The sequence below is a fragment of the Tenrec ecaudatus genome, chromosome X (assembly GCF_050624435.1).
Source record: "Tenrec ecaudatus isolate mTenEca1 chromosome X, mTenEca1.hap1, whole genome shotgun sequence".
Classification (NCBI taxonomy): domain Eukaryota; kingdom Metazoa; phylum Chordata; class Mammalia; order Afrosoricida; family Tenrecidae; genus Tenrec; species Tenrec ecaudatus.
In genome coordinates, this window is record NC_134548.1 from 44826419 (window position 1) to 44845903 (window position 19485).

General features: G+C 56.9%; 1 protein-coding gene across 2 annotated transcripts in view; it reads right to left on the bottom strand.

Moving 5' to 3' along the window:
- BCOR (BCL6 corepressor) overlaps window positions 1-19485 on the bottom strand; it is a 136689-nt gene that overhangs the window by 99922 nt on the left and 17282 nt on the right. The window contains exon 1 of one of the 2 annotated variants that reach the window (XM_075539698.1): window positions 1589-1706. The exons of the other annotated variant lie outside the window; for it this stretch is intronic. The gene's annotated coding sequence lies outside the window, so the exon portion shown is untranslated. Of the gene's footprint in view, window positions 1-1588; window positions 1707-19485 lie in introns of those variants that run through there. 2 annotated transcript variants of the gene reach the window in all.

Sequence of the window (19485 nt, forward strand, 5' to 3'; positions counted from 1 at the left end):
AAAGGACCTCTTGACCATTCTGGCTGGCTTTCCACATGAGCCTGAAAATGTCGACAAATTTGAAACATCTGCCGGCGGCTTTGGTCTGATTGCTAAAATATGCCGACCTCAAGCCCCCTCCCCCCCGCCCCTTTTAATCTGTTTCATATTCACAAATTAAGCATTTAGTCTGGGTAATAAATCAGGGCGGTTTACGAGGCTCACACGAGACAAACAAGCGAGAGAAGGGCGCAACACAAGCCCCGGGAAGCGGAGAGCGCCGAGCGGCCGGGAGTCAGGGACTCCACGCACTCCAACGCCGCCGAGAGCAGCCCCGGCGCGCCCCAACACGCTGCCAGCACCCACACTTTGGCGGGTCCCCAGGCGGGCGGGGCGAGGAGTGCAGGGGCACAGCTTCGATCTGGATCCGTACGCCTCGAACTCTCCGCGAGAAACCCAGGCGCCCTCCCCAGTCCGGAGCAACGCGGCATCCCTGCCCGGCCAGGGAGGGGTCGCTGGGGGAGGCGACAATCTCTGGAAGCACACACCCTGCGATGGAGCCATTAAGCCTCTCCAGACCGAGAAGGCAGGTCCCCCTCCCCCACTCCTTCCCTCCGGCCAGCCTCAGACTTAAAGCTCCCAGGCCCACACTTGCCAAAGCAGCAAACGGTCGCCCTTCACGTCCACGTGGGACCCGCACTATGCCTGGGCGCACCCCACACGTGCGCACACACACCCCATCTCGCTGCGCGGCCATCTCCCAAGGCTTTGGTCCTGGCAGCCACAAAGCTACTTTCAGATCCCGACTGGATCAACGCCGAAGAGGGGCATCATGGGGAGGGGCGCAAAGGCACAAAGTGGGCCCAGGGCCCCCTCAGCAGCAGCCACTCAAACTCTGGGGGCTCGGACCTGTGCTTTTCCCGCCCTCCCCGGCGCATCAGCGAGACGCTGACCGGGATCAGGGCTCAGTTCTAGTCCCGGACCTTGAAAGACCCGGGAAGGGAAGGTGGCCCCAGGGTCACCTCATCTAGGCCTCCCTCGCTCTGCCACGCTCTGGTTCCCGAGAGGCGGGCATTCTCGACGCTCTCATGGGACACGGTGGCGGGGAGGCCGAGAGCGGGAAATGGGGAAGTCGGCCCCCGCAGCCCACTCGGAACTCAGCGGGACCGCGGGGACGACTCCCCGCCCCGCAACGCGGCCCACGCTTCGCCCTTTCTCGCCTCCCCTAGCACACATTCCGACTGCGAAAGCCATTACCGCCGGCGCGCGAGAGACTTTTTAAATATTTACAGCCCGCTCTCCGCACGGTAGCCTGATCCATCTTGTGGGCGCGGAGGCGGGGCGCGGGGCTCCGCTCTGGAGAGGCGCGGAGCCGGGGCGGGGGGCGCCAGACGCCTCCTCCCGCGCCCCCCGAGTCCTCTCGGCGCCCCCACCTGGCCCCCCGCGCCGGGGCGGGGAGCAGAGGCTGCGCGCAGCGCGCCCGCGGCCCAGCCCGGTCGGAGCGAGCGGGCGGGGTTCGGGGCTGGGGGTGGGGGCGCGGGGCGCCGCCGGAGAGGAGGGAGGGTCGCGAGGCTGATTTAAAGGTTCGCACCGGGAAGCGAGCACAGACCTGAGAGCCGCCGCGCGGTGAAATCCGAGGAGCTCTCTGGGCGAGGAGGGGCTGTCAGAGGCCATTTATCTCTCGCCAGAGTGGAGGCTCGGCTCCCACACCGCCCGCGAGTAACAATGGCAGCGATCAGCAGTTCTGCACGCGCTCCAGTGCATGAATGGATTGCGGAAGATGCTTGCGCTCCGCTCCGCTCTGCCGGCGCGCCCCGCGCCCCCTCCCCGCGCGCGGCCCCCGCCCGCGCCGCCTCCGGGCCCCGGCGACCTCCGGGGTGGGGGTGGGGGGCTCCGGACGCGACGACTCGCCCCCCGCCTCCCGCCGCCCTACCCAGGGTCTTGGCACCTTGCCATGGAGTGTCATTAGGGGCTGAAACTTGACACAAGCTTTCCCGGCCTCTCGAACGCAGCCCCCGCCGCCGTCCCCCGTCCCCCCTGAGGCAAGTTTACTTTCAAGGAGTTGGCCATGTTTCTGCCCAAAACACTAGCCTAGTGTGGCCCCAGGAAGGAGGGGGACTCCGAGAGGGACTTCACCTGCCTTTTGGCCTAAGATGCTCGCAGGGATCCCCAGCCAGAATGCCCTCACCCTCCCCATTTTGTGGGGGGTAAGCCCTACCAAGGTCCCTACCATTGACACACACACACATGCCAGGCACTCCACTGGGGCCCACAAATCCCTCCAATTTGCCAGTCAGCTGTAGACCCCTGCCCCCCCCGCCCCCACCGCAGGCCGCATCTAGTCTCCAGAGCTCTCAGAAGTGTCCCCCTCAATGCTGCAAAGGAGATCGCACTGAAGCTTCTGCTGAGGCCTAAGACTGAGGGCGGCCCTGATGGCAGTGGGATTTGCTTTGATAAATCTAAACCCAAACCTGGGGTCGCTGTCTGTCCCCAGAGGTTGCCAAGGCTTGGGATCTATCCGTTGGGGGTGGGGACGCCAGAAGTCGCCCTCCAACCTCCCCACCCCCACCCACCCGGCCTCGGAGATTGTGCCAAAGAGCCGGAGCCCCACGAGGCAGGCAGGCAGCCACACGTGCGCGGTTAGCCAATGTAAAAGCTGAGACTCACTCTGCAGTACGCCAAGCCAGAGCGCCGCAAGCAGACGTAGGAGATTGGGAGGACAGGGGAGAGTCTGGCAGGGAGACAGACCAGATGCAGCCTGGACACAAGGCCAACCGGGTTCCCAGGAGCTCGTAGGCTGGCTCAACCTGGCAGACCCTATTCGGATGTCCAGGGTCCCTGAAGTGGCCTCCCAGTGGGACTTCCTGCCAAGGCTGGTCTCTGTGGGGCCTGAGGATAACCTGATCAATCTACTTGGGCCATCCCAGCAGATGTGGGGGGAGGGTCCCAGATGTGGTCTCCACTATTCTGGACCCCTCTGGTTCCCAACCCTCCCTGAGGCCCAGAGAGTTTGGGAACTTGTCAAGTGTGCTTGACCCTCCAAAAGCTCTGGTCTCTCTGAACAACTGTTCATCTGACAAGGCAGGCCAGGGATTGCCACCCCACACTGAGTTTGCAACTGACAGCCCAGCTCCAGGCCCTAACTGCCCTGCCATTTGGGATCAAGGCCACCAGGAACAGTGCCCTGCAGGACCCCCACCCATCACCACTGGATCCTTCCAGCAGGCCCCTAGTCACCCCCCCACGACCCCCACCAGTTCCCCAGTCCCAGAAGCTGCCTCCACTTTCCTCTCCTAGAAAAAGCCAGGAGTCCCCCCCTGCAGGGTGGTTCTGACCCTACCAGTCTCCCAGTAGGGTGTCCGTGAACCTGACTAACTGATGTCAGCCACCTCACCTATGCCTCTGAGTGAAGGAGCGGAGGTGCCCCTGAGTCCATTTAGACTCACAGCAGCAACCCTAAGTACCACGGAACGTGAACCAACCAGGACCGGGGCCGAGCAGGGCCTGAGCCATCCTCACAATGGTTGCTGGTGACCCCATTGTGGCAGCCACCGGGACAATCCTCCTCACTGAAGCACTTCTGCTTTTCCCCACTGATCCTGGACTTTACCAAGCATTATGGCCTTTCCTCAATGGGAAAGGGAGTTCATGGGGTGCTTGGCGGGGGGGGGGGGGAAGAGAATATGAATACATGAACACGCAAAGCCAGCCCAGCCAGGAGGCTGGGGCTGCAGACAAGGGAGAATATAAAGGGAAAACCAACACTAATCCTTCAGCCTCCCTGACCGTTTACAAAAGCTCCCCCCCCAATATTATCTCATTTGCACCAGCCTCTACATCGGACTGTGAGGGAGCCAAGGCAGACAGCCTTAGTCCCCAAAGCAGAGGCGGGGAGATGGGGCCCAGAGAGGTTAAGAGAGGGGGCTGGGCTTACAGAGCTCAGAGTGATGGTAGAAGCCCAAAGCCTGTTTTTTCTACCTCAAGTTCATTTTCCTGTTCAGTAGCTCTGTGTGTGTGTGTGTGTGTGTGTGTGTGTGTGTGTGTGTGTGTGTGAGAGAGAGAGAGAGAGAGAGAGAGAGAGAGAGAGAGAGAGAGAGAGAGAGAGAGAGAGAGACTGAGGGGGGTGGGAGTCTGCTAGACAGGAATTAACAGTCTAGTTAGGAACGTCCAGGAAGGAAGGCTACAGCCCCACGCCTCTTCCTCTGTCCAGGTCTCACACAACAAGCCCTGCTCTTCCCACAGCAGCTGGGGTGCTAGCCCCCCTCACTGCCCCCACTCCCTGCTGTCTGCCCAGGTTGAGCATTCCTGCTGGGGCTGGGCTCTTCCACAAGAGGTCTTGGATCCTTTGGGGGAGGGAGACTCCCCCATTCCCCACTTCTTGGCTCCACCCTCCTCTCTGCTTGTCTTCCCTGTCCCCAGCCTGGGCTGCAGGATGCCTTGTGTCCAACTGTGGTTTCCGGGCAATAAAACAACTATTAAAATCTCAGGCACGGCTGGCGATTTGCATCACATCCTCTCGTGCATGGATTCAATATTTAATACACAATATGGAATACGGATATTAAAAATCAATAGCTGGGGCCCCCTGGGGAGGCAGCACAGTGTGATCTGGGCTTCTTTGGTTGGTCTTCAGGAACCTAACCAACTCCTCTAAAAAGCCCTGGACGGTAAATTCAGCGGGTAAGTTCAGCCAAGCGGAGCCCAGCGCCAGGGGAAGAAGCGGGGAGTTGTGAATGCAGCTTAGCTCCAGAAGAAGATGCTTAAACAGCACTATTCCTATCTGGAGTCAAGGACCTAGAGTGTCCTCAGGATTTACTGCAGGAGAAAGGTCAGGGGGTGGAGGGGTGGGGGTAGGCATGTTTCCAAGAAGGCTACCAGGTGGATGGAGTTTGCTGTTGTCTGCACTTTGGCTCACTGGGATCTGAGACCCACAGGCAGGCACATGCAACTCTCCCACCAAGATGATGCTTCTTGTCTTCTGACTCTTCTTACCACCCATCACCAAACGCCTCATGGGAGTTCTTGGCAGAAACGTTCAGCTAGAAACATCAACTAGGAAGTCCAATGGCTCTGGGAATATTCTTTGCACAGGAAAAGAAACATGACTTCTGAGGCACCTTAGGGACAGACATCCTCAAGACATATCACCTACTCGAGAGGGCCAGGTGCTGACAGAGGGGAATGGAAGGGAAAGAGGCTAGGTCATCAATACATTCCTGCTCCAGAAAAAGAATCCTTACTATCTGTTCAACGGGCAGGAAAAGAATTAGCTCCTGGGGTCTCATAATCTTAGCAAGCCTGCGAAGGGACACAACTGACTCCCTGCTTTATCAAAACACAGAGATACATTTCACCTAAAGAGGGGGAGGAGGGGCTGAAGGGCAACCTCTGGCGCCCCTGCCCACCCGAGGGTGGAAGAAACATGAGAAAATTCTGTCCTGCTGCTGGAGAGAGGGACACGAGGACTTGATCATGGGCATCTCACTTAGATGATCTGATTGGAACAGGCCTGGCAGGCTTCAGATGCCAGCGGGCACAGTGCCCTTGATGGCCTGAAGTGCCATCTGAGACACCAAGTTCTGGTGCCTTCATTTTATAGCTGTCCTTTAGATCGGAGCTTAACGTTTTTCCTCCATGGACTTTCCACACTTGGCTCAGACAGCAAATAGATGGAGAGGTCACTTCAAAATGGTAATTCAAGTAAAAGCTCAGAAGAAGAAAGGATGGAGTTAGAAAAATGAAAGCTGCTGGTGGCCTGGGGTCTTTGTTCCCTCCTAGTTACCAGAGGATGCTAAAGGGAGGGAACAGCCTGCCTCGCCCCTGCTTCTCTGAGCCCTCACAGGCTGCTACAGAGCCTCACCTGCTAGTGGGCTCTCAGGCCTAGAGGCCAAGGAGTTGGCTGGGCAATTTGTGTATGTGTGCATATGTATACATTTGGGCTGGGGATGCAGTGACCACACAACATGGGACCCTGTGAGACCTACTTGCCAAAGTTCTACTGGAAGGAAACGATTCTACGGCCTAGCTCAAGCATTCTAGGATTATCTGCACGATTTCAGCGGAGCAAGCAAACACCCCCGAAATTCCCATGCAGACCAGCCAATTTGCAGGGCTCAGGACATGTGGCTAGGGTAGTAGGCACCTTTTTAAGGGAAGAGGGTGGGCCAGCTGTGGCCTGGCAAGGCCCAGGGAGACACCAGAAACCAGGGACACCTGGGTTTGGGGGAGGCTCTGTACAAGGTGTTCGTTTGAAGGGCAACTGCATCCAACAAACAAGTCCCAAATCCAGAGCCACCGAAACAGAAGAAGGTCCCAGTTATACACCAGCCCGGCTCCTGGGATGTTTTTCTGGTATGAACTGAAGTTTCTCACGGAGTTCTTCTTGGGGCCAAAGGACCTGGCTTTCAGCCACTAGCAAGGATTCCCTGAACAAGATTCCTGGTAGTAATACCACCAGCCTCAGATTCTGGCGCCAAGCCTCAGCGTTCAGATAGGAGCCCACCTCCCCTCCAAAGTCTGGTAGCAAAAACACCCTCAGAGAGTGCTGGGGTGAACGTGGACCCTGAGGCCCGGGGTCAGCAGAGGGGCGGTACCCACCACCACCAGGAGGCCGGCCTGAGATAACAGCTGGGGGAGGGGGAGAGGGGAGAGGTAGGCAGCCACGACTGAACGGTTGCGATCTAGAAAATCCAACAAGAGGCTGCCGTGGTGGTGGCAGCAGTTCCAATTAGCCGAGCCAACTGGGAAGGCAGGGAGCGAGGCGGCGGCACTGCAGATCGTGCCCGTGGCGAGCTAGCAGGCAGGCAAGCAGGCAGGCGGGCGCGGAGGGCCGGGAGCTGCCCGGGAGGCCCTGGCTGGCCCCTCCCGCAGGCTCTCGGAGCGCGCCTGGTGTTTACACATCGCCCTTCCGACACGGGATCAAGTTTCAGGCCGCACTGGAGGCGCCGGGGCAGCCACAGGCCCCAGAGAGGGAAAGAGGTAGACGGGGTCTAAGGCAGCTTCAGCGAGGTTCCTACCCCTGGGTGGGTGGGGGTGGTTTCCACCGAGCAGGGTGGGCTGGGACAGGTGGGGTTGTGCACTCTGGGCAGAACTTACCCTGGGAGGGGGCGTGCTCCTGCTCAGCTCAGCTCAGCATCTGTCCTGAGCCTTGCCTGCCCCCCCCCCACACACCCCTGAGTCCCTTTGATATAACACCCCATACAGTCCCTAGTTGAGGGTCTGGATGGAACAGGAGGTTGGAGAACTTAGGTTCCTCTGTGTGCCCTGGTCCTGGGGCTGCAGAGGCCTGAGGCAAAGTGCCCGAGGGCTCGCAGCGGCGCACCACCTTCGAGCTGGCAGCCCGCGGGTGCCCCATGCTGTCAGGCGACAGTGGCGGCGGCTGAGCTTCCAGTAAGTAGCACAAGCACGCTGGAAGCTGCCGCGTGCGCGCCCTCCCCGCCCGGGCTGGGAACCTCACCCAAACATCATGTCGCCTTCTCTATGGCTCCCAGCAGAGGCAGGGAAGGGCCCCACCTCCAGGCCACCGGGCCCAGGAGCCAGCGAGAGATCTGAACCTGCAGGGGTGCGGACTGGTGTGGGGAGGAGAGGGGAGGGGAGAGGAGGGAGGCAGCGCCTATCCCCTCCCCACTGAATGTCTGCTTTGTTCCGGAAAACAAGGGAAGCATTAGGCTGCTGCCCCCGGGGAAACACAAAACTTCTTTTTGAATCTCGGGAAGGGCGGTTGACTGCGCTACGGGGCTCCCGAGACAAACCCTGGAGGAGAAAAGCCAAAGCAGAGAGGGCGGGAGTACACTGGGAGACTCCCCGGAAAGGCTGATAGGCAGAGTGGGGGTGGGGAAGCTGCTGAGGGTGACCCGGCGGGAGACCGGGGAACCCAACGCTGCTCGAAGGTGCCGCGCGAGTTCCAGCGGGCAGCCAGGCCGGCCAAGTGGCGCCTGCCCAGCCGGCGGCCGTGCCAGCTTCCTGCCCTGCCCAGGACCGCGGAGCAGTCGGGGACGCTGCCGCAGGCTGGGCCGGAATAGAAGGACGATGGGCAGACGAAGGTGGGGGCTGCCAGAAGTAAACCCCGATTGGCGCTTTCTGTACACACACACTCACATCCCCAAGAGCGATGTGAGCCCGAGTCCCAGGACTGTGAGGCTTCAGTTCCGAGCTTTCACGGGGGCACATGCAAAGACCCAGAGAAAGGAGTACGCCTGTGCAGGATGGGAGGCAATCTGAGGTGTCTTTGGTCCCGTTTGGGATCACATGCCAGCTCTGCTGTCCAGCCGAGGGCCAGTGTTACCCTGGCCAGGAAGAGGAGGCAAAGGGACCAGCGAAAGCAAACCTGGCTTTTGCTTGCTTGCCAGCCGGCAGCTTTTCCTCCCCATCGATTCGCCTCTTTGGCACCTACGGAAGCAGGGGACATCAGCCCCGCCGGCCCCCTCCCCGCCACGACCGGGGTGCTCCCTGCACCCTAGAAGCGCAGGCTGCAGACGAGCAGAGTGCAAGCCCGGGTTTTCCCCCCTTTCCCCTGGGCTCGCCGTTTCTAACTTCCTCTAAACCTCCCTCCTCGCTCCGAAAAGCCCCGAGGAGTGGAGCCGAGAGGAAGCACGCCGCTAGTGTGCGAAATGAAGACCATGTGTGGGGAAGGCGGCAGCATCAGAGCGCAGCCGCGGGGGAGGGGGTTGGGGGCGAGAGAGCACTCCCCCCCCGCCCCCGGCCTGCTCCGCCAGAGACTGGGGTGGCTGCAGCCAGCCAGCGCTTAGGCTGGGCTTCGGGGACGCGGAACCGCAGCGCCAGGCACAGGAGAAGCTCGGCTAGCCTGGTGGAGGGTGGCGAGGAGGGGTGCGGGGCTGCCGCGCCGCGCCGTGGGGGGTGGGGACACAGTCCGGACTTCCCGGGCCGCAGCTGCGACCGAGGGCGCGAGAGCAGATCTGGCGGCAGCAGTGGCGGTGGCGGCTCGGGCCGCCGCTCTCACAGCTGAGAATCAACAAAGGGAGGAGGCGGGCGGGCGGGGGAGGGGCGCCGCCGAGGGCTCGCTGACTGCTGTAGAATAATAAAAAATAATTAATAATGATAATAAGAGAAAAATCCCCGGGCTTTCATGGCTCTGGGTTTCCGAGTGGCTGCAGCGGGAAGCGCGCTGTCCTTGAGGCGGCCTCTCTCGCCTGGCCTGCCCGCCCCTCCCCCTGCGCGCCCCCTCCCCTCCCCGGGAACCGGGGAGAGAAAGGTCTGCAGCTGACAAATATTATCCATTCTCCCCATCGATCGCCGAGTGTACAGATGTGTGTGCCCGCGGAGCGGCGGATCCTCCCTGTTCGCTCCCTTTCGCCCAGGCTCCGCTCGCTCGCCGGCCCCCTCCTCCCCCTTTGTTCTCCTCCCCTATCCCTCTCTTTAAATAGATTTCAGGGCGCTGCCTGTTGGAGAGCAGCTGGCGATCTCTCCCGAGAGAGGGAGCGAGCGTAGCCCGAGGTGCCCGGTCACCAGCCTCCCCTCCCCCACCTGGCCTTCTCAACGCCGCCCCCCTGCCCCCTTTCTCCAGTTTTCAAACAAAAAACACCGGGAACACCCACGTCCCCTCGGAGCGTTCGGACGCCTCGCGCCGTTTCCGGACTGTCCCCAGTGTGTGTGTGTTAGTGCGGGGTAGGGAGGGGACTGGAGGCCCGGCCAGAGCAGCCCGGGGTCGGGATCTTTGCCGGGCAGCGGCAGGGACGCAGCTCCGGCCGGGCACGCTAAGAGGGGACACTTTGCCCATTAGGGAAAGTCGGTGGAGACGGCTCTTTTCTTCTTCTTTCGCAGATGGCAGATTAAACCGGCGGCGCCCTGCCTCAAAGGAGCCGGCCGCTTGGCGAAGGGTTAACCCGCCGGCCGGTAATCTGCGCGCGGCCCCGCTCGTACGCGCCCCCGCACAGACACACACACCGAGCCCGAGCGCCCGCCACAGCCTGCAGTGCGCCCGAGGCTGGGAGGGGGAGCTCATGGGGACACGGGGGGGGGGGCGGGGCGGGCTTAACCAGGCCGCTCGACTGAGCTGGGGCCACCTCGCCGTCTGTCACTTAAATGATTGTCCTCCGCTCCGCTCGGTGCGGTCAGTAGGGGCTGTTAACAGGCAGTTGCAATCAGTTTCCGAAAGGTCAGCCAAGGTCCTCCGGCTCTCGCAGACGGAAGGCATTACGAAACCGCTTTTGTATCCGCAGGCACTTTAGAAAGAGAGGCGAGGAGGGGCGCACCGCAGCTCCTCGGCTGCCGTGCGGATAGCCCCGTGAGAGGGAGGGGGCGGGGGAGCCCGTCCTCCGGGGCCTGGGCTGGGCGGTTGGGAAACCACCCGCCGATAGACTCAGGCCTCCAAGTTTCGGTAGGGAAGCAGGCTGGGGGAGCTAGGGACCCGGGAAGGAAAAGGAGCCAGGGGAGGAAGTGAGAGAGGCGTCCTAGCGCCCCGCCTTGCCCCTCTTATGGCCCCGGGCCCCGGCCGGGACCAGCGACCTTGAGTGCACAGAGGCCCCACTGGGTCGCTCGGACCCTGCTGGCCCCGGGAAGTGGGGTGGGGATGGTTCCGAGGAGAGAGGCCCTCGCAGAACGACTGAGTCCCCGCGCGGTGTCTGAAGACGCTGCCGCGCCGCCGCTAGAAGTCGTCCATCAGCAACCAGTCCAACCTGCCAGTGATAATGTGCGATCAACACCAAATCACCCCCGCCAGGCGCGATCCATCATCGGGCCGCGCCGCGGGCCCGCGAGAGGCAGACTGGGGGGGAGGGGGTGCTGGATGCGGAGCTCAGCACGCCGGGATTCTGGGCGCCCCTCGCTGCCCTTCCCGGAGGCCTGCATCCCAGCGCTCACAACTCGCCAAGTTCCACCGCCTTCCAGCTCCGAGTGGAGGGCGCAGGTCACTTAGGAACACGCGCCTGTCCTCCGTGCCCTGCTACCCCGGGTCCCACCCTGCAAAGCCACGCAGCTGCCCTGCCCTCCCCCTTATTCGAGAAAGCCTAGCTGGCGGGAAATTAATATTTAATATCGTGAAATTGATTAAAGGGCTGGAAGCCGACAATGGGGTAGGGGGAAGGGTAGGGGCTCCGAGTGTAATTAAAGATCTGAGAGTCGTGGCCGCTCAGCGTAAGGCCTCCGCCGAACGCGGCCTTTGTGAAGGCCGAGCGGGGGTCGGGCGGGGCTGAGCCCTGTGAGCCTGGGGTGGTGCCCTAAGCTGCCCAGATTCGGGGCGTGGGGGGCTGGCTTAGAGGTGGCGAGAAACCTTTGCTGAGCACCTGGGACTGCACCCAGCGCCATGCCTTCCTGGCCCACAACATTCGAGGGCTATCTCCCACCCCCAGGAGCTGGGGCTCCTTGCTGCCAGTTCAGCTCAGAAGGGCCTTCGCCAACCGAGGGCGCAGGCTCCTAGGTCCCCCGGTGCTGCAGCTTCACGCCCGCACGGTTCAGTGTGTCCCCTATCCCAGGCAGGAATCTTCCGGGCCTCTCCCGCAGCCCTTAGGGAAGGGGTCTTAGGCCCACCCTCTTCCCTAGCCACTGGAGGAGCCTGAGGCCAAAGCTGCGCTGGGCTCCCTCCCTGCTCTCTCCCCGCCAGGCCCCACCCCAGGCAGCTCTCGCCTGGGGCGGCTTAACTCGTTCAGCTGCGCTCCAGATGGGGCCTGCCGCTCGAGGCAGCTGTCTCCGGGGAGTCGTCATCGAACCAGCTCAGCCGGCCGCCTGCCCGGCCGTTTATGGTCACTGAGCCCGCCCGGGAGGGGCAGCCGAACTGGGTAGGGCTGGGGGTGGGTGCGACTGAGGCGCCTGGGCCACCGCAGCTGGCTCTGAGAGAGAACTCGGTGGGCATGAGGTCAAGGCGAAGTCGTTGGCACTGGTTCTCTGGTTTTAAAAGGCCATGGTGAGTGTGGTGGCTGGGTGACTTGAATCCATAGGGACTTACTTGCCTCCAAAAGACCATTTGGAACTTTTTCTTGTATGCAATACTTTTTTTCTTTCTTTTGTGAAGTCGTCTGAAAAAGTACCAACAAGTGTGCAGGGGAAGGCACAGCAAACACATCAGCCAGAAGCGTCTCTGGCCGCGAACAGTCCAGGAGCCAGGAGGGCCCACCAGGCTCCAGGCCCGCGGCGGGGAAGGCCAGGACCAGGGAGGGCTTAGGGATTAGGCCATACCTCGGTTTTCTGGTTGTATTTTTACAAAGAGCTGCCTTAACTGGGGAAAGCGAGAGTGATTAAGAGGGGCTGCAGAATGAAGGCAGGACTGTTGAGACAAGTGGGTGGAGGAAGTGTTCTCCATAAGAACAAGCCAGTGGCAGTGTTATGCAGAATGACCATTTCACCAAAACAAAACCAGAAAACCGCACCTTCAGCCTCTCCTGCCGAGCTGAGAGCGATTTGCATACTTTGGAGGGGGCCCTGAGCCAGCGGGAGGTTATCTGGGGCAATAACCTGGAGGCCGGGGGCAATGTTTCCAGCCCCTTGCATTCTTGATTCCTACCACTGGCCACTGCGGGCAGAGGGGGTAGGGTGGGGGTCAATGGCGCGCGCGCGCGCGTGTGTGTGTGTGTGTGTGTGTGTGTGTGTGTGTGTGCCGTAGTTTCTGACCTCCCAATATGGGCAAGGCTGGGGGGTTACTCAGAATGCAGTGCATTCACCCAGGCTATTTCTGGTCACCTGGACCTCAAGTGAAGGCAGCCCCTCGGGAGCTTTGTCAAGTTCTGCAATGTTGGAAGTGTAAGAGCCTACAGCATCCAGCGAACAGTGATGCCAGAGCAAAGTTAAGGCATCCAACACATGGTGTGGCCTTTGGTTCCCTGGTTTCAGTAGGTCTGCTTCTGGTGGCTCAACCCCGGGGCGTGCCATTCAACCCTGCGGCCACCAGTACTGAGGAACTGTGCGCCCAAGTGGTGCCGGGGTGCCACTGGGCCCCCTTGGGTGCCTCCCCACTTTGGCCCTGTGTCCGCAGTGTGCAGGCCAGCAGCCAACCTCCTCGTCGAAGGGTCTTTGCCATCGAGTCGGCCCCTGCCTCCTCCTAACAGGGGTCTTGGGAGTTGGGTGGTGATACCCACATCTACCTTTCAGGTTTCTCACCACGTAGGAGCTCTGAGAAAGTCGCAGGGACGAGCCCTCAGGGTCACTGTGGGCCTAGGAGGGGCAGTGTGTTCCCTGGGGCGGGGGGGGGCACAGCCCCGTGCACCGGCTCGCGGGGCACCGCGACTGGCCCCCCGCGGGGTGCGGGCGGGCTGCGCGGCTGCGCGTCGCCATCTTGGCCCGGGCCCGCGCGGGCAGCGCTGCCCCAGGCGGTGCGACAGCGAAGCCGCAGGCCGGACCGAGACGCCCAGGCGGGCGGACCCAGGTTGTTGGGGCGGTGTGCGCGCCGGGCGCTGCTCCCGCTCCCTCAGGCGCCCTCTGCGCGCTGCGGGCCACGGCCGATCTCGGGTGGAGGAAAGGGGGACGGCCGCCTCTAGTTCCAGCTCGGCCTGTACCTGGCCCTTCCCGAACGCCAAATGGGATTCGGATCCGGAGGAAAGGACCTCGTTCCCGGGTCTCCTGCAACCGTCAGCACGTTGTCACCTTGACCGCACACAGCGCCCTGTCCCGCTCACCCCCGAACTTGGGATGCTGCCCCGGAGGTGGAAGAACTGGAGGCCTGCAGCCCAGTCCCAATCTTTCAAGAGATTTCTAAGTTGCTCTTGGGGCAAGAGAGAATTTGAAATGTTACGCCATTTAAGGATTTTTTTTTTTAAGGATCTTTATTAGAAAAGAATGCAACTGTTTTCTTTGAGTTTTTTTTATTTTTAATGTAACTCGTGTTTATGGGGCAGGAAAGCGCTGTGTTAGGTCCTAGGGGACTCCAAAAGGACAAGGATGACGCTTCTGTTATTAAAAGGAAAAAGCTCTGGCCTTCAAGTAATTTACCGTCTAGGTGGGCTTTCAGACTTATACATGACGAATTAAACACAAATAAAGGGCATGAAAACATAAATGAACGTAAATAAAGCTCCTAAATCCTGCCTTACATGGCCTGAGGACCCCAATAAATTATTTTAAAAATTATCCCCACACTCACCCGCCAAAGTATAGAATCATTTCTAGGAAAGGAGGAAAAGATAAAAATTTACAAACAGTAGATAGTCCCATGGAATACCAGTTACTTCTGAAAGGTTGGTGTTTAGGAAACATAGCGAATGTTTATTTAAACAAAACCAAATAGCAAGAATCAGAAACTCTGACTTCCTAGCATTAGCTGGGTGGCAGAGGTGCGATTTTCCATTAAAACCCAATCTCTCCTGTTTGACATGGCTAAAACTCCCACCACACTTCATAAAAGGAAACGTTTTCAAAATCTCCAAAAGATTTCCGAGGGAAAGAAAACAGGGACTGAAGGGAAAAGGAAAGAAGAAAAAAGAAAAAAAAGAAAACTGACCACACAAACCATCACCACCAACGAAAAAGATCCACATCATTTGTAGAGGTCCCCAAGATTTGAACAGGCAAGACACTGTACCACAGAGTTGGGAAGTGTGAGAAAATCAGTCACAGGTCAGAGAAAATTAAGCAAATAAAAAAACAATGAGGCAATTATTAACTGGGGGGTGGGGTGGAGGGAGACAATCATCCAAGAAAGGAAATGTTATCATTGACGCTCATTTGCCTCAGGAGCGAACAATATATATGTAGTCACAAAGTAAACACAGGATATAAATTTAATAAGAAATTGTGATAGAGCTCTATAGTGACGGTGGGAAAGGGGAAGTGAGCTCAGAGGGCTCCAATCTTCCTCACCCAGGCTGGGAGGTCAAGATGCTTCCAGAAGGCCACATTTACATATCACTTCTAGAAATACCTTGATACCCTCCAGAAGAAACAAGCAAAAAAAACAGTGTGTGCCTTGGTGCCCAAGGTCCCGACCCACGGGTGACTGGAGTAAGTGAGTGAGTGAGTGTGTGTGTGTGTTACATCTTTACATAGGATTTGACTTAATAAACTATGGGCAGACAGTCCATTGTGAAAGCACCTTTTTTTTAAAGCACCTTTTTTTAATTTAACATTAAAAACACACAATAATGTATATAACTAAACACCCCTTAAAAGGAGCCCTGGTGGCCTGGTGGGCTAAGCATTGAGCTGCTAACTACAAGATCTGAGGTTCCAAACCACCAGCCGCTCCCAGGGAGAACGATGATGCTCTCTACTCTGGTAAAGATTTAAAGACTCAGAAACCCCCAGAGGTAGCTCTGTCCTGTCCCTCAGTCCTGCCTTGAGGGTTGCTGTGAGTTGGAATGGACTTGCTGGCAGTGAGTGACAAAAGTCCTTTGGAACTATTGTCCTGCAACAGCTAAATGAAATCATGTCCATCCCGGCTCAGGCCACCTGTGTTAGAGAGTAGAAATGAGCTCCATGGGGCCTTGTGGTGCAAAGAAATCTCTTAATAGGGCTCTTCTATCAACGTCTCGGAGCCCTGGTGATATACTGGTTTCGCATTGGACTATGATCCACAAGGTCGGTAGATTGAAGCCACCAGCCCCTTCGAAGAAGAAAGACAGGACTTGCTACTTCCATAGTTACAGTCTGGGAACCTCACAGGGGCAGTTCTACTGTCTTATGGAGTGACCGAGTCAGTATTGACTCTGTCGGAAGTGGTGGAGGCCATGGAGACCAGATGTACAAGAGCCTATGGCAAGGAGACTCAGAGGAGTAACACCAAGACTCTGGAGTGCCTTCTCCTTATTTGGACTGAGATTATGGAACCACGGGCGCAACCACTGGCCTACTTTCCTGGCCCATGGATGTATAGGCCAAGGGACCACGTGGCTGAGAGGCTGAGAATTGGAGAGACTTGGCTGGCCATCAAGGGACTACTGATGGTGGATTCATTGGCCAACTTTGGATTCATTTACCTCTACCTCCACCAGTGTGTGCACCCCCTCCCCAACCCACCCCCCTCCATTTGTCATCCTGCTTCCTATTTGTCAGCTTCCACAAGTCACGAGCAACCTGATTTGAACCAGACTGCAATGATCGACTTCTACACTGTGTGAGCCATTTCTCGATATAAATCTTTTTCTGTAACAAACATATAAAAGTGTCACTGGTCTTACTTCATCTAGAGAACCCAACCTCACACAGCCTTCATCTCTATAGACATAAACCGCCAGGCCTTTCTTCCACAGTTCTGCTGTGTGGGTTTGAATCACCATTCATGTCACTGGGGTAGTCAGTATTAATGCCAACATAATGAACTCAAATTACCCCAAAGTGTGGAAAGCAACAAGGGAGATGGCGGTGAATGGACTTAGGGCTCCGAGCCCACACAGTCTTGCTTCTAAGAGAAAAGTCAACTAAACAGTATCTCCGGAGAAGGGGCTAGTTAGGTCTTTATTGTAAAAAGACCTTTAACAAGCACGCATTCATGGAATCCCCAGTACCAGAGCTGCCCAATTTAGACGTGAATCGAGAATCAGCTGCCACCCGCTCTATAGGACTTGTTAAGAAGACACCCCTCCCCCCAAAAAAAGAAGACTCCCAAAGGCCTCCCTGACCAGACCAAACTTTTGCCTATACCAGAAAAGTTTTTCTTTGCAATGGTTCAATTTTGGCTAGGAAATGCAAATTCTCATCCAGAACTTGTACGGGGCATGTTAGTTCACATTTAGCTTATTAGGGTGTCAAATGCTTTTGTAGCACCTATGAGGGGCTTAAGGAGCCCTGGTGGCATAGTGGGTTAAGCAATGAGCTGTTAACTGCAAGGTAAGCAGCTCAAATCCACCAACCACTATGCGGAAGAAGATGAGGCTTTCTGCTCCCTTAAAGATTTGTAGCCTCAAAAACTGACATGGGACAGCCACTGACTCCATGGCATAAACCAAATCACCCACACCCACCACCCAGGAAGAATCTCACCTTGCTGGCCACACAAGGTCCATAGATAGGTGACACCACTTTTTTTTTTTTTTGCTGTTGTTTTTACTTGAGATAAAAACCAGGAAGCCAAAATAAAACAAACTCACTGCCATGGAGCGAATTCCAACTCATGGCGACCCTATAGAACAGGGTTGAACTGCCCCTGTACATTTCCAAGACTAACTCTTTATGGAAGTAGAAAGCCTCCTCTTTTTTCCCAGCAGAAGGCCTGGTAGTCGCGAACTGCTGCCCTTCCAGTTAGCAGCCTAGCCCGTAACCATGACCCCATCTGGGCTCCTAGGAAAGGCCAGGAGGGAGCTAGTCACTCATGAACATTGGACCCCACAGATGCGAGGTAAAGAAGAAAAGAAAAGCCAAGTAAAAATTGCTCTAGCCTCCAGGGTAAGCCCAGGCATGCTCACTAGGGGCCCACTAGGCTCCCAAGTTGCCCCTTTGACCTCTGCCCTAGTCTTCTTGATCAGAGACTCTGGTCAGATGCCAGAGTTGCTACTAGGCTCTGAGAACTGGAGAAAGGTGCTCTCCTCAAGCCTTTTGGGGGGGGGGGAAGAGGGGAGTCTGGAGCTCTGGACATTCTGCACAACCTGCTGTGGCAGCCCTGCCTGAGAAACCAGTTAAATTCCAGAGGTCACCCTGACACTTGGTTACTTCTGGCCCATGAGGGTCCTACTCAATCTGAGTTTCCAATGTAGAGCTATTTGGCCCTGCAGAGCAAACACCACAAAACTTGGAGTGAACCAGGTCCATTTTAACTTGGGGACTTCATGCCCAAGTCTTCTAAAGCCATTGCCATCGAATTGATTCTGACTCAGAGAGACGCACTAGGGCAGCGGTTCTCCACTTGTGGGTCGAAACCCCTTTGGAGGTCGAACGACCCTTTCATAAGGGTCGCCTAAGACCATCGGAAAACATAACTGTAAAAAAATGCCAGTGATGAAGTAGCAACGAAAATCATTTGATGGCTGGGTCACCACCACATGAGGAACTGTATGAAAGGGGTCGCAGCATGAGGAAGATTGAGAACCACTGGCTCTGGGGCAAAGTAGAACAGCCTCTGTGAGCTTTCTAGACTGTAACTGTTTACAGGAACTGGAAGCCTCATCTTTCTCCCATGGAGTGACTGATGGTTTCAAACTGCTCACCTTGCGGTTAGCAGCCCGGCCACCTGAGCTTACACTTTACTGGACATGAAATCTTCAAGAGCAAGACAAAGGGCATGCGTGCCTTTAGGATTTTCAAAAACCAGACAAGGACAAGACTTCAGCTTTGGAGAAGGTGTACCTCGTTAAGGGAGGCAGTGAAAATAATCACTGCCAATTCCAGAGCAAAACCAAATCGTGTTTCTCTGCCACGTTTCTCTCGCTGTCTCCTAGTAGAGCCACAATGAAATAGCAGATCAAAGGCAGAGGCAAATACAATTATGTTGCCCATGAAACCCCTAGCATGAAATTAGAAGTCAAACTCTCCATTCAGGGGTTAGAGACAAGGATAATGGGAACCTGGGGCCCTAGAGATGTACCCAGCCCCTTTCAGTCACAATACTGTCTAGGCTAGCTGGATTTGAAAAACCACGCCTACAGGTGGGGACCAACAGTGTCAGAGTCATATATTGTTAGACTTGTTTATTATTTTTTCCACACTTGCTCTAGGAAATCCATTGACTACTACATTCTCTGCTTAATAGCCAATAAGAATATTTGTATGTTGGGGGTGGAGCATTTGGAAAATGTCACAACTTGAACCGTGTCCCTCCAAAACATGTGTCAACTTGGCTGGGCCCTGATTCTCAGTGGTTTGGCAGTGAGATCATGACATGATCACCGCCCCCACCCCCACCCCCATGATGTGATCAGCCAACCCGCTGTAAGGGGATGAGGGTGGGATGCAATACCCTTACTCTGGTCATACCCCAGATCCCATTGCAAGGGGAGTGTCCCTGGGGTGTGGCCTGTATCACCTTTTGTCTTATAAGAGATACAAAGGGGACAAAGAGAAGAGAGGGAGGGATTTCTGGACCAGCACAAAAGAAAAGCCTAGAGCGCCATGTCTTTTGGACCTGGGGTCACTGTGCTGAGAACTTCGTAGACCCATGGAAGATTGATGCCAAGACACATGGAGATCTCCAAGGGATGCCAACCCCACAGATGATCAGAGGAGACAAGGAAGGACCGCCCCTCAAAGTCGAGGAAGAGAGAAATCCTCCTGGAGCAGGTGGCCTGAACCACCCCCTAAACTATGAGCTGTTTCTTTTTTTTTAAACTTTTTTTTTGGAGCTGTTTCTTAAAGCCATCCACTTGTGGCATTTCTATTGCAGCAGCCACGAGCTGTTGAAGTCAGAATATTGTACTGGCAGAGTACAGTGCCTCTCTAACAGACACCTGACATGCGGCAGCGCTTTTGGAATTGGGTAATGGGTGGAGACTCTAAGAATTTAAGATGGCTAATGGTAAAAGACTAGATTGCATTGATGGGGCTAGAGTTGGCATTCAAAGGCAATTCTGCGGAGGGCTCAGAAGGGAGGGAGGAGAGCTGCAAAACTGCAAATGGCTCGAGCAACAGTAGAAAAATGGTGGCGACAACCAGGGGACCACTGCCAGAGGGTATTGGAGATGACCCACACATCCCTTT